Source organism: Pristis pectinata, chromosome 10 (genome assembly GCF_009764475.1).
Source record: "Pristis pectinata isolate sPriPec2 chromosome 10, sPriPec2.1.pri, whole genome shotgun sequence".
NCBI classification, from domain to species: domain Eukaryota; kingdom Metazoa; phylum Chordata; class Chondrichthyes; order Rhinopristiformes; family Pristidae; genus Pristis; species Pristis pectinata.
The window spans coordinates 48242880-48258693 of NC_067414.1; the positions used below are offsets into that span (position 1 = coordinate 48242880).

At 40.4% G+C, this 15814-nt stretch overlaps 1 protein-coding gene across 3 annotated transcripts in view; it reads left to right on the forward strand.

Moving 5' to 3' along the window:
- The window catches only part of nkain2 (sodium/potassium transporting ATPase interacting 2), a 375717-nt gene that overhangs the window by 325924 nt on the left and 33979 nt on the right, over positions 1-15814 (forward strand). The window lies entirely within an intron of this gene.

Here is a 15814-nt window from a genome sequence, read left to right on the forward strand (position 1 = left end):
ATTTGAAAAGCTTGACATTACAAATAGAGTCAACATGAATTTATAAATGATAGATTATGTTTGACTAACCTAATTGAATTTTTTGAAGAAGTAACAAAGAAGGTTGATAAAGGAATATAATGGATGGTGTCTATATGAATTTTAAGAAAGCATTTGACAATGTGTCATGTAATAAGTGCTGAAGTGATTGCTTTTTAGACTGGATGATGGTAAATAGCAGTCTTCCCTAAGTATCAGGACCACTGTTTTGTTTCATGTAAAAATGACTTAGATACTGGAATGCAGGTTGAGACTTCCAAAGTTGTTGGTGTGGTAAGCAGTGAGGCTGAAAGCAATAAAAAAAACAACAGGACGTAGGTTTGCAGAAAGGGCAGACAAGTATAAGATGGAATTTAATACATAGAAACTTGAATGGTCTTTTTTGAAAGAAGGAATAAAAAGGGGCAATGAAGACTTAGTGGTACAGTTCTAATGAATGTGCAGGAGCAGTGGGACATAAGAAAACAAATTCAGGAGTAGGCCATTTAGCACATTATACCTAATCCACTACTTAATATGTTCATAGGTGATCTTTTACTTTCGATCAGAGCCACTTTCCTGAAACAAATCCATATACCTTGATTCCCTTAATATCTAAAAGTGTATTGACATTAACCCCAAATGTGCTTAACATTTCAGTGTCTTCATCCTTTTAGATAATTTCAAAAATTTGTTGCTCTCTGGATGAAGAAATTTCTTCTCATCTCAATTCTGAATGGCCGACTCCCTGTCTTGTGTGTAACACCTTCTAGACACCACTGCAAGGTGTAAAATCAACTCTGTATCTACCCTGTCAAGCCACTTAAGAACTTTGTATGTTGCAGTGAGATTACCATTAATTCTACTAAATTCTAGAAAGTAGACTCAGTCAGCTTAACCTCTCCTCATACGACAAATGCCATCCATCCCAGGAGCAATCTAGTGAACATTTGTTACACTTCCTCTGTCACAAATAGGTCCTTCCTTGGGGAGGAATATCAGACCTGTACACAATATTACAGGCAGGCGCAATCTCACCAAGACCCTGTATAATTGCATTAAGACACCTTGGCTCTTGTGCTCAATCCTCTTACAATAGGGAGAACATTCCATCTGTCTTCCTAATTGCTTGCTGTACCTGCATGCTAACTTTCCATGATTCATGTACAAGGTCCATCTGAATACCAACATCTTTCAGTTTCTCACCTTTAAAAAATACTCTTATCTACTTTTTCTAATAGTGAATAACTTCACATTTTTCCAACTTTATTCATCTGCCATGCTCTTGCCCATTTAGTTGGTTTGTCTATAGCCCCCTGTAGCCTTTCTGCATCTTTTGCACACCCACAAGAACATCCAGCTTTGTTTCATCAGCAGACTTAAATATATTACACTCGGTCCCTTCCTACAAATCATTGATGTAGATTATGAACATCTGGGGCCCTGGCAGTGATCCAAACAATATTCCACTGGTCATAGCCTCCCAACATGTACCATTTTTTTCCAAAGAAGAATTGAGGCCTAAAGCATGATTATATCGAATGGCAGGGCAAGCTTGAGGGGCCAGGTGGATGTTCCCTGCTCCTATTTTCTTGTGTTCTCTGTTTTCTGTCCATTGACCAGTTCTCAGTCCACACCAGTATAATAATCCAATCCTATGTGCTGTAATTTTGTTTAATAACCTTTTGCGTGACACCTTATCGAAATCTTATTGAATGTCCAAATACATCACATCCTTGAGTAGAGAAATCTTATTGCAATTATGTAGGGCCCTGGTGAAACTGCAGTTGCAATTTAATGTACAGTTCTGGTCTCCCTCTTTAAGCAAGGATATATTTGCAATATGGAGAGTGCAATGAAGGGTCACCAGATTGATTTCTAGTAAGTCAATTTGTTCTATGATGAGACAGGAAGCAGACTGGAACCAGAGTTTAGAAGAAACCTACAAAATTCTTACAAAGCTTGATGGATAGGTGCAAAGATGATGTTTCCATTGGCTGGAATATCTAGAAGCAGGGATCACAGTCTCAAAATAAGAAGTTGGTTATTTGGGACTAATATAAGAGAAATTTCTTCATTATTTTCTTCAGAGAGCAATGAATCTTTAGAATTTTTAACCCAAGAGGACTATGAAGGCTCATTTATTGAATATATTTGAGACAGAGACTGGAAGATTATTGTATATTAAGGGAATCAAGGGATATGGGGTTAGTCCATGAAAGTTGTGCTTAAGTAAAAGAACACCTGTGATATTATTGAAAGGCAGTGTAGGCATAAGAGGCCAAATAATCTGATCCTATTTATATTTCTTACTTTCTTATGTTCCCTGTTATCTGTTCTGCTGGTTATAGACTCATAAAATGGATTTTTAAAACATGATTCCCTTTCATAAATCTACTGTATGTTGACTCTTCCCAATCCTATTATCATCTTCTAAGTGCAATGTTACTACTTTCTTAATAGATTCGAGTTAATGTCAGACTAACTGGTCTGTTGTTTCCTGTTTCCTCTCTCCTAAATAATGGGGTTTTATTTGTTACTTTATAGTCTGAGGGAACTTTTGCTAATCTTTTCACTTTTGCAAATCTATCAATTTCATGGTCATCCTTTGCTGAAATATGAAACTTCCCGAATCCTCAGGCTTACTGCTCCTTTTGCCAACATTATTAACCTTTTCCTTTGATCTAGTACTATATTCAACTTATCTTGTTATCCACGGCTCTACAACTTTTCCTCGTGGGTTTTTGTGCCTTAAAGGCAGATATATTTGTTGCAAGTTATGTATTAATTCTTTAAATGTTAGCTATTGCTTGTTAACTGTAATGCCTTATAATGTTCTTTCCCAATCTACTGTTACCAACTGGGGATTCATATGCATGGATCTTTGAAGGCGGCAAGACATATTGAGAAAATAATTAGCAAGGCAATGAGATCTCAGGTGAGTTTCACCTTACAGGAGTCGAGACTTGGAATGAGAATGGGAGAGTTTAAAAGAGGTAGGTCTCGGGGCTTGCTTGTGAGTTTCACCTTACAGGAATCTTAAAAAGGCAAGTTTGCTAATTGTTAGTTAATAGGTGATTGGCTAATTAACAGCAGCCAATAAAAAGAAGGTAGGGTCAAATGGAGCAGCCACTGTGAGACTGGGTCAGTGGAAGAGTGGGGAGTTGAGGCTTTAGTGGGAAGAGGTTGAGTAAGTGGCCCAAGTGTTGGAAGTAAGAGCGAGGTTCAATTATAATAGGATAGGTCAGATAAGATCGTGGCTGAAGAGTAGGGACAGGGATTCAGATTCTTGAACCATTGGGATCTTTTCTGGGGTAGAGGCAACCTCTGCAAGGGTGATGGGTTGCACTTGAACTACTGAGGGATCAATATCTTTGCAGGGAAATTTGCTAGTGCTATGTGGGAGGGGTTAAACTAGAATGGTAGGAGGGTGATACTCTGAGCGGGAGCAAGTCATGGGATAAAACAGTAGCCAGCGATTGAAAATTTAGTAATCAGGATAGCTGGGGCACAGCAAAGGCAGGGAAAAGAATACCCAGTTAAACTGCATTTCTTTCATTGCATGAGGTTTAATGGGTAAGGTGGATGAACTCAGAGTGGATTGGCTTGGAGGACTGAGATGTCATAGCCATAACAGAAATGTGGCTGAGAGAAGGGCAGGACTGGCAGCTCAATATTCCAGGACACAGATGCTACAGGCATAAGAGGTACAGGTATGCAAGGAGGGGGTGTTGCCTTTTTGATAAGGGAGGATATAACAGCAGTGCTTGGAGATGACATCGTTAAAGGGTCCATCAGTAAGGCCGTATGGATAGAACTTAGAAACAAGAAGGGGAGGGTCACTCTAGTGGGGCTGTGTTATGGACCCCCCCCCCCCCCCCCAATGGACAGTGGGAACTTGAGCAGGTGTGTAGAGAAATTGCTCATGGTTGTAAAAATAATAGGGTTGTATTAGTGGGAGATTTTAATTTCCCCGGTATAGACTGGGCTACCCATAGTGTTCAGGGCCTGGATGGGGTGAAATTTGTGAAGTGTGTCCAGGAGGGTTTCCTGAATCAATATATATATAGAATGCCTACTCAGGAGGGTGCAATACTGAACCTTCTCTTAGGGAGCAAGGTAGGGCAGGTAACTGAAGTGGCAGTCAGGGAGCACTTTGGCTCTAGTGACCATAATTCTATTAGTTTTAAGATGGTGATGGAAAAAGATAACAGGCCCACAGGTTAGGGTCCTAAACTGGAGCAGGGCAAATTTTGGCAGAATTAGGCAGGATCTAGCAGAGGTCAATTGGGTGAGCTTGTATGAAGGGAAAGGAATGAATGGTAAGTGGGAGGCTTTTAAGAGTGTGATATCAAGAGTCCAGCGGCAGCATGTTTCTGTTAGGGTGAAGGGTAAACCTGGCAAGTTTAGGATACCTTGGCTGATGAGGGATATTGAGGCTCTGGTCAAGAAAAAGAAGGAAGCATGCATTTAGGAGGTCAGGGATGATTGAATCCCTTGACAACTATAAAAAGATTAAGAATACTCTTAAGAGGGAAATGGGGAGGGTATAAGATGGGTCTGGTAGGTAAGGTTCAGGAAAATCCCAAGAGGTTCTATAGCTATATTAAGAGTTAAAGGATGGCCAGAGAGAGAAGGTCCCCTTAGATCAGCAGGGCTACCTATGTCTTGAGCTGCAGGAAGTGGGTGGGATTTTTAACTAACTTCTCCTGTGCTAACTGAGGAGAAAATCATGGTTGCTCAAAAGATAAGGGAAGCTGGTGCAGATGTTTTGGAGAACATTCCTATTAGCAGGGAGGTAGTATTTGCAGCCTTGCAGTGCATTAAGGTGGATAAATCCCCAGGGCCTGACCAAGTGCATCCTAGGACTTTGTGGGAGGCTAGAGAAGAAATTGCAGAGGCCCTTGCAGAGATGTTTGCTTCATTGTTAGCCACTGGTGAAGTTCCTGAAGACTGCAAGGTGGCTAGTGTTCTGTTGTTTAAGGGTAACAAGGATAAGCCAGGAAACTACAGGCTGGTCAGCCTGACATCAGTAGTGGGGAAATTACTGGAGTAAATTCTGAGGGACAGGATCGACCAGCATTTGGATAGACAGTCTGATTAAGAGGAATCAACATGGCTTTGTGCATGGAAAGTTGTTCTTGATTAACCTTTGAGTTTTTTGAAGAGGCTACCAAAAATGTAGATAAGGATAGGGCAGTTGAAGGTTACAGCAAGATATAAATCATATGGAAAATTGGGGGGAGCATTGGCAGATAAAATTTAATACCAACAAACACAAGGTGGTACATTTTGGGAAGTCATAGTGGTAGGACATGTACAGTTGATCTTGACAAGGAATGGTGATGAATGGAGAGAAACCTATGGGTCCAAGTCCATAGTTTCCTGAAAATGGCAAAATGGGTTGATAGGGTAGTGAATAAGGCATATGGCATCATCTTCATTATATATCTAAGCACAGAATATTATAATAAGGATGTCACATTGCAACTTTACAGAACACTGGTTAGGCTGCATTGAGAGTATTGTGTGCATTTCTGGTTGCTTCACTTTCGAATGGATGTGGTTGCATTGGAAAGAGTGCAGTGGAGATTCACCAGGATGTTGCCTTGATTGCTGGGCTTCAGTTATGGGGTGAGATTGGATAGGATGGGTTCATTTCCCCTGGAGTGAAGGAGGCTGAGAGGTGATCTGATAGAAGTGCATTGCAATGTACAAGGGCATGATTAGTAAGTTTGCAGAAGATACTAAAATAGGTGGTGTTGTACATATTGTCAAAGGTTATGAAAAATTACAGGGGGATCTTGATCAGCTGGGTAAGTGAGCTAAGGAGTGGCAAATGACTTTTAATTCTGATTAATGTGAGGTATTGCATTTTGAGAGATCCTACCATGGTAGGACTTGTACAGTGAATGGTAGGGCCCTGGAGTGTTATTGCAACCGAAGGACCTAGGAGTGCAAGTGCATGATTTGTTGAAAGCAGTGTCACAGGGAGATAGGGTGGTGAAGAAGACATTTGGCACACTGGCCTTCATTAGTCAGGGCATTGAGTATAGGAGTTATGTTGCAGTTATACATTAGTGAGGTTGCACTTGGAACATTGTGTACAGTTTTGGTAACCCTGTTATAGGAAAGATGTTATTAAATAGAGTGAGTGCAGAAAGGATTTACCAGGATGTTGCCTTGGCTTGGGGGACCTGAGTTACAAGGAGAGGTTGTGTAGACTAAGACTTTATTCCCTGGAATGTAGGAGATTGAGGGGTGACCTGATAGAGGTGTATAAGGTCATGAAGGGCCTAGACAGGGTGAAAACACATAGCATCCCCTCCCTGGGGAAAAAGACCTACAAACATGCAAGCATAGATTTAGGATCAGAGGTGAGATTTAAGAGGGACATCAGGGGCGGCAGCTTCACACAAAGGGTGATGCGTACTTGGAAATGAGCTGGCAGAAACAGTGGCTGAGGCAGGTGCATTAGCAACACTTAAAAGCCATCTAGGTAAGTACATGGATAGGAGAGGTTAAGAGGGCTATGGGAAAATGCAGGCAGATTGGACTAGCTCACTGGGCAGCATGGACCAGTTAGACCAAAAGGCCTGTTTCCATACAGTATGACTCTAGAATTATGAAAAGTATAAATGGTCAATTTTTTTCTGATGGTAAAGGGTATCAAAAACAAGGGGGCATAGGTTTAAGATGGGAGGAAGGAGTTTTAAAAGGGATCTGAGGGGAATGTTTTTTGTACAGTAACATCTGGAACTCACTGCTGGAAGAGGTGGTTGTAGACATTGAAAAGACATTTAGACAGACACTTAAATAGACAAGGCATAGAATTATATGGTCCTAATGTGGGCAAAAGGGATTAGTGTAGATGGGCAAAAAAGTTTGGCATGGATGTGGTGGGTTGAAGAGACCTTTTCTATGCTGGAAACTTTGACTCTATATTTTAAATTACTGAAAGGAGCCAGCATTGCAACTTTCTAAATTGGTTGCAGAACTAGAAGGGGAAAGTACAGCATCAACAAATCTCAAGAGATGGGATTATAGAAGATTCTTTATTCTCCACTGTGCAGCACATACCCAGAATAGACTCCCAGCAGATGCAGATATTGTAACTTTAATTACCCTCTCTAATAAGAACTTGATAAATATCTAGCTAAGAATGTGATTAAAGATTTTATTAAAAGTAGAATCAAGTATTCCATGGAACACTATGGTAGTTATGCCTCTGGAATATATCCTTTGTGGCAAATGCCTGGGTTAATTTCACTAATTATATGAACAGAGCAGTGAGAAAATTTCCCTTAAATTAAAAAAATATATATTGGCCATTTAATGTCCCTCAGTAAATAACTACATTGTATGTAAAGCTCCAATAATCTGACATGCATGGGTCTTTGGTACCAGATTTGCAGGTTTTTCACACTATTGCATGTTATTCCTTAACAGGTTTTTAATTCCTTTTTAATATTATACAGTATGATGATAAATTGATCAGTGAATCCAGTAAGTCTAAAGGGAGTGAGGGAAACAGGACCCTGGTTGATTTAAAGAGCGTAGGAAATGGGGCTGTGGTGAGTTGAATGGGAGCAAAGGAACCAGGGCCGTGGAGAGTTGGAAGAGAGTGCTGGAATTGGGGCCCTGGTGAGATGCAAGAGAACACAGTAACTAAGGCCCCAATGAGTTGAAAGAGAGTATGGAAAACATTACCTAGTGAGCCAAATGCCAAACCATCAGGATTTCAGAGTAGTCAGATAGCAGTTTGCTGCCTACACTCCATTAGAAAAATTGTTCACGATCAGAGTTAAGTTTTTAAATTAATTTTAATACTCTTTATCACACTGTGCTTTTATTAAAGTTCTCTTTACTAGTTATGCTGTTTTGCTATGTTATAATTTTTGAGGAAACTTTGCCATGGAGAACAATGTGCCTTTCAGTACGAGGCTGACCAAGAATTTTTAACTTTTAGGCACAGTTCAGTGTAAATAGTTCCAACATGAGGAAACAAAGGAAAGGGAGGGAAGATGCAAGGATTATTTGTGAGGCCTGAAGAAACATTCCCCCTCTTGGCCCACAAAGATCTATTTTTTTTTAAATCGACATTCCTGTGCCTTTTATGGTTTAGATTCAACATTGTACTTCAGTTATGGTTGGAAATAAAAATCACATTACAATCCTAATTGCTTTAAAAAAAAACCTAAAATTAATTTATTCATAAAGCTCCCATTTGACCATTATAGACATGTTTCCATTGCAAAAAAAAATCAATTAAAGTGTTAGCAAGCAGGAACACAGCAGAACACAGTCACTTCAAGAAAAGAGGGAAGTCTACATTTGCTATTTTTTTGCTCTCACCCCAGTCCTGAGATGGTGATACTTGGGAGTGGTGGCTGGTACATTTAAAATCACACTTCATATGTAGAGTAAACCATCTTGTTTTGTACTCAATAGAGCTAATTGATTGAAATGTAATCAATATTCTGGTATGGTTAGGAAATGACTTCTGCATCAAATTGGCTGTGAAGATAATTTGCCCACAGAGTACAATAACTTTTAATTTAATTCTATTTGTTTACAAAGTGAATAGAAGCCACATCACCTCAGCTACAAGAAACTGTTAAAGTTGACAGGCTTCTGGTTTTGAAAAGAAGTTTTCCACTGGAAAGGGTGGATATGTTGTGAAAGAAGTAAGGCTGCATTTGATCTCTGCAAAATTCCACTCAAACCAATGTGCTCCTTTGAATTCCATTGAGGTGCTATGGGTGATCATCCACTTATTGCCCCTACATCCAGACACATATCCTGGGAAGTTGTTCACAGCAGTTGTTATCAATTATCCTGTCCAAAATTATCAAAATGGAAAAAGAGCAGACTTCTACATATTGATGTGGAACAGTTTTACCACCTTTATTTTTCTGCAATTATAAGGACGGGAAGGCTGATGTCAATTTAATAAACCAATTGTCATAAGAAGCATTCTGTAACACCTGAGCAATGTTGCCTCACAGGACATGAAGACGCCTGAAGTTTTTTGATGAGTTTATGCATTACCAAGTGAGTATTGTCATTTTTGTAAGTGGAATATGGGCAGCACCTTTGTAGGTCTCTGTCTCTTACTGACTTCAACGGTCTGGAGACTTCCATTTCACATTCACTAAATTGCAGGGAGGTCATTTATATATCCAATGAGGAAGAATGGAGACCCAGGATTCCATGATTTATACAGCCAACGCACCCAGGTATCCTCTGAAATAATAGAATTGTGAGTTGATATTGTAAAAAGATAGAATCCCATACCTCATGCCATTGATTGATGTTGGGAATTTTTTGAATATCAATGTTTTAATATCAGATTTTTTTCTTATTTTTCTTTCTGATTTTTGTTCCTTTCCCTCTCAAGTGGGGTGCGACTCTGAGCAGGAGTACATCGTGGGATAAAGCAGTAGCCAGCAAGAGCAAGTTTAGTAATCAGGATAGCCCTGGGCACAGTAAGGGCAGGGAAACCCTAACCCAACTGCATTTATTTCAATGCACAAGGTTTAACAGGTAAGGTGGAAGAACTCAGCATGGATTAACTCTGAGGACTGGGATGTTATAGCCATAACAAACATGGCTGAGAGAAGGGCAGGTCTGGCAGCTCAATATTCCAGGGTACAGATGCTAAAGGCATGACAGAGGTACAAGTAAGTGAGGAGGGGGTGTTACCTTTTTGGTAAGGGAGGACGTAAGAGCAGTACCTGGAGATGACATTCTTGGGATTGTCCAGTGAGGCCATATGGGTAGACCTTAGAAACAAGAAAAGGAGGGTCACACTAGAGGGACCATATTGTAGACCACACCACCACCAACCCCCCCCCCCCCCCACTCATCAGCAGGAACTTGAGGAGCAGATATGTAGAGAAATTGCTCATAGTTGTAAGAATAATATGGTTGTATTAGAGGAAGATTTTAATTTCCCTGGTATTAACTAGACTACCCAGAGCGTTAATGGCCTGGACAGGATGTAATTTGTGAAACGTGTCCAGGAGCATTTCCTGAGTCAATGTGTAGAGGTCCCTACTCAGAAGGGTGCAATATTGGACCTTCTCTTAGGGAATGAGGCAGCGCAAGTAACTGAAGTGGCAGTCAGGGAGCACTTTGGCTCCAGTGGCCAAAGTGTCTATTAGTTTTAAGTTTTATTAGTTTTAAGATAGTGATGGAAAAGGATAGGACAGGTTAGGGTCCTAAACTGGAGCTGGGCTAATTTTGGGGGAATTAGGCACGATCTAGCAGAGGTCAGTTGGGTGAGCCTGTTTGAAGGGAAATGAACGAATGGCAAGTGGGAACTTTTAAGAGTGTGATATCAAGAGTCCAGGGGCAGCATGTTCCTGTTAGGGTGAAGGGTAAACCTGGAAAGTTTAGGGAACCTTGTCTGATGAGGGATATTGAGGCTCTGGTCAAGAAAAAGGAAGTATGCATTATGTTTAGGAGGTCAGGGATGAGTGAATCCCTTGATGACTATAAAAAGATTAAGAATACTCTTAAGAGGGAAAAGAGAGGATGAGATGGGTCTGGCAGGTAAGGTTAAGGAAAATTGCAAGAGGTTCCATAGCTATATAAATAGTGAAGGGTGGTCAGGGAGAGAGTAGGTCCCCTTCGAGATCAGCAGGGCCGCCTATGTCTTGAGCCACAGGAGATGGGTGGGATTTTTAATGAATATTTCTCTCTGTGTTTACTGAGGAGAAAATCATGGTTGCTCAAGAGATAAAGGAAACAAGTGGAGGACATTTATATTGTCAGAGAAGAGGTATTTGCAGTCTTGCAGTGCATTAACATGGATAAATCCCCAGGGCCTGACCGAGTGCATCCTCAGACTTTGTGGGAGGCTAGAGAAGAAATTACGGAGGCCCTCGTGGAGATATTTGCTTCATTGTTGGCCACTGGTGAAGTTGCTGAAGACTGGGAGGAGGTTAATGTTGTTCCGTTGTTTAAGAAGGGTAGCGAGGACAAGCCAGGGAACTACAGGCCAGTCAGCCTGACATCAGTAGGGGGAAGTTACTGGAATGAATTCTGAGGGACAGAGTCTATCAGCATTTGGATACACAGTCTGATTAGGAGGAATCAGCATGGCTTTGTGCGTGGTAAAGTCATGCTTGATGAACCTTAGTTTTTTTTTTACAAGGTAACCAAAAAGGTAGATGAGGGTAGGGCAGTCTATTTAGACTTTAGCAGGGCCTTCAACAAGGTCCACACAGTAGGCTGGTCTGGAAAGTTGGGTCCCATGAATCCAGGGAGAGCTAGTTAAGTGGATTCAACATTGGCTTGGAGCAAAGGGTGGTTGTTGAAGATTATTTCTTGGAATGGAGGCTGGTGACTCATGTTGTGCTGCAGGGATTGGTGTTGGAACCCTTGTTATTTGATATTTATATAAATGATTTGGATGTGAATGCACAAGGCTTGATCAGTAAGTTTGCAGATGACACAAAATTAGGAGGTATTGATAGCGAAGAAGGTTATCGTAGATTGCAGGGCGATCTTGACCAGTTAGTGAAGTCGGCTGAGGAGTGGCAAATGAATTTCAGTACAGATAAGTGTGAGGTGATGCACTTTGGAAAGTCAAACCAGTTTAGGACTTTTACTATGAATGATAGGGCTCTAGGGAGTGTAATGGAACAGAGCGACCTAGGAGTACAAGTGCATAGTTCACTGAAAGCAGCATCACAGTTAGACAGGGTGGTGAAAAAAGCATTTAGCACGCTGGCCTTCATCAGTCAGGACACTGAATATCAGGGTTGGGACATTATGTTGCATTGTATAACTCATTGGTGAGGCTGCACTTAAAGTACTGTGTACAGTTTTGGTTAATCTGTTGTAGGAAAGATGTGGTTAAACTGGAAAGAGTGCAGAAAAGATTTACAAGGATATTGCCAGAACTACAGGTTCTGAGTTATAGGAAGAGTTTGGCAGGCTAGGTGCTTGTTCCTTGGAGTGTAGAAGAATGAGGGATGACCTTATAGAAATGTTTAAAATTATGAGACATAGATGATGTGGATGGTAACAGTCTTTTTCCCCAGAGCAGGAGAGCCCAAAACTAGGGGGCATAAGATTTAGGGTGAGAGGGGAAAGATTTAAAAGGGACTTGAGGGGCAACTTTTTCATGCAGAGGATGGTGAGTACATGTAATGAGCTGCCAGAGAAACTGTTTGAAGCAGGTACAATAGTATCATTTAAGAAGCACTTGGGTAGGCACATGGAAGGGTAGGGCTAAGAGGGATATGGGCCAAATGCAGGAAATTGGGACTAGCTGGGTGGGCACTGTGGTTTGCATGGACTCGTTGGGCCAAAGGGCCTAAATCCATGCTGTATTGCTCTCTGACTCTATGACTTTCTCTGTTTATTTGTCTCTCTGTACCTGATTTGACATTGAATTCACCTGCTTTAGTTCACCATCTTTCTCAGTCTTCCCTTTGCTTATTTCTTTTGTTTAGGGAGATTCACTGTGGGGACTGGGTGGAAGACATGATCCAGCAGAGAGGAAACATAGTGGGGGTGCTGGGTGAAGATTGAGTGCGAACTGCAGAAAGTGGGCGTGTGTTATAGAAATGGTGGGGGTGGGGTAAACAGCTGTGGAGACAATCAAAGTTGAGTGGTTGGCTGTGGAGACACTCAGAAATTAGTGTTGACCTTGGAGATGACCAGGAGGCATTTGAGATGTTTAGATGGATGAGGATGAATAAGATAAGACGAGATATCTTAGTCACATGTACATCCAAACACACAATGAAATGCATCTTTTGCGTACTTTTCTGGGGGAGTTTGAGGATATGACACATGTAGAGGGAGTTGGAGAACTGATTGTTGGGAGAGGGATTGAGAGAGATGATCAGGTTATTTGGCCATGGAAATAACTGGGAGCCAGGCCTAAGGACATTAGCAGTAAAACTTGGGCAGGAGGCATTGTGGTGGTGAAGTGGGGGAGGTGACCAGAATGCTTGATAAGTATGAAAACAAAGAAGAACCTACCTGGAAGGAGATGGATTCTGACTTTTCAGAAGCAGACCAGTTAGAGAAAGACCCTTTTAAGCTCCATTGTAGGCCTATTTCAATGTTTGACACTGAGGGCCTTATTAGAGTGGTAGAAATTTCAGGTGACATCAAAAGTGTTGCAAATCATTTGATGGTACTGCACATATGATAATACTGGCCTCAATTTATATCTATGTTATATGCATATGAGGTGGATCTAATTCTTGGAACTTCACTAGTTACACAAAGTAGTATCTTTTTTAATTGTGTTACATTATTGCCATGTTGTATCATTTCTAGGCTTGCCTCTATTGGGACAAATGGCCTTGTTGTCAATTTTATTTTATTATGATCTTACAAGCTGGAGTAGCTCACAATTCTACCACCCCAATAAATCATTCTGTCTGAGGAATAGATGACTGCTTTTGATAGAAACATAATTTTGTTAAGTTTGGTTCACTAAATCTGCCTCTTCCTTGTGAAATTTGAAATTTATGTTTCCTTTATCTTTTTATCCATTTAAAATGAGCTATGTGTTTATGTTGCTTTAGCTTGTCTTCCAAAATGCTCTCATCCAGGAAATGCATAACATAATTTATTTTGATTAGAACAAGTAATGGTTTCTAACACCAATCAAGAATCTTGGAAATGAAATGTCATTTGACATTACCGAGTGTTGCATACATCACATCACTGCCTGATGTTGCTTGGTGATGAAAATCGATTATCCATTGTGCTTTGACAAAGCTGAGTACAGCATTCTTATCAGACTTGACAGCAAATGAAGTCTTGTAATCCTTTATTTGGATACTTGAGGTTTATTATAATTAATTCATTGAAGTCAATGTATGCATTTAATAGATAGGGTGCCTAATGAGAGAAGATAAATTAAGAACATTGGAAAAGGATTGAGTGCAGCAGAATTTTCGGAATGCTGTCACCTCCCAGCTTTCTTTCATCGTCACTGTCCCATCTGGTATGGAAATCCACAAGACTTTTGATGTATTCTGTACTGGGTGTCGCAGTTAGTAAACCAACTCAAAATATGGATCAAGAAAAACACTGAGGGATAAGACCATAGAAGTATTTGAACACAGTGATGAGAATTTTAATTTTGTTGTTTTGCTTGAGAACGTACAACATAGGTCAAGAGTAGGAATGATAGGCAAACAAGACCTGTTAAAGGGTGGGATCTGGGAAGCAGGGTCAGGGATGAGATGAAATTTATAAAAAGAATGAATGACAAGGCAGGAATGGGCAAGTTTGGAGCTACTAAAGCATGCATGGTAGTTTCAGCAGTAAATGAACTAAGATGGGTGGAGCGGAATGATAGTACAAAGATGATCTTGATGGTGGAAAGGATATATGATCAAAAGCTCAATTCAGGTCAAATCATCTGTTTAGTGTCAGACAGTAACCAGAGCGCAGGATGAACTCCTGGCTGGAGAACAGATTTTGAGTTCTTCCTAATATTTTTGGGAGAAAGTTTATACTTATCTGATACTAGATATTAAACAGATTGACATATCAGACAAGATCCAACTAACCAAGATTGCAAATTCCAAGTGAATTCCTGTGGATGAAAAGTAGTAATAACTATTAGTATTGGGTCACAAGATGCTGTAAAGTTTATCATTGAATCTAAATATTAGGTGGGCATGGAAAAACACTGGCAAAGTTGTGCCAGTGTTATTCAAATAATAAGAAATAAACCATTATGCTTAACAAAAGTTCATGGTATTATATGCAGATAAACTATATGTAGATAAAATTCTAACTCATTGCAATTGCTTTATTGAACCCACATATAGTTGTTAAATACTGCATTCAGCTCCACAGAGCTCTAAACCATAACAGTTTACTGCAAGTTGTGCATTTTTATCTCTTCCCACACCCCCACCCAAAACAAATGGTACATTTGGTGTAAACTTCAGCAATTAATTCTATATAGAGAAGTTTAATCAGGCATTGTAATATTCATGTCTGCTTTGAGATTACCAACTTTCACCCCGATTGTTTGTGAATTGATGTTAACATCAAAGCAAATGTAAGATTGGTGCCATTGCTTCCCATCTCCAAGGACCAGGTTTGATCTTGACCTCTGGTCTTTTCCTTATCATTATGTAGGTTTCTGCTCAGTTCTCCAGTTTCCTCCTACATCCCAAAGGTACGCTGGGAGGTTGATTGGCTATTGTAAGTTACTGCTTGTTTAGGTAAGTGGCAAGCATATAAATGAGAGTTGGTGGACTAAGCTGCAGGGAAATAAGGAAAGAGAGTATAGGATTCATGAGATTCCTCTCTTGGGAGCCAACTTTGACTTGATGGACTGATTAGCCTTTCTCTATGGACTAGAATGGACAATATTGTAAGGGATTAGTTAAATGTAGCTCAAAACCAGCTTGCATCTGTAAAATGGAAGTGCCTATTGATTAGCATAGGGTTGACAAGGGAAATTGGCCCACCAAGAAACGAGAAAGCTTACAGTTTTAGATGCTGCACTGGGCAGATTAGGAGAGGAGATGGAAAGCAAGAGAGGCATCCTGCATCCATTCAGAGTTTTATTTTATAGTTTGGCCAAGCAGACCTCTATGAATAGTCAGTGGAGGGGAAGGCACAGAATTGTTCATGGAATGGAAGGTTGTTACAGTATATTCACAAAAGGTATCTTCCATGAGAGTTTGCAAAAGTTTTCATGCAACTGGCATTTCTTCTGTCCTGGAGCCTCAATGTTTTTCCTTAACTCTTTGCTACATAAGAGGACCTTGGAATAATTCCACCTGGAAACCTCCTG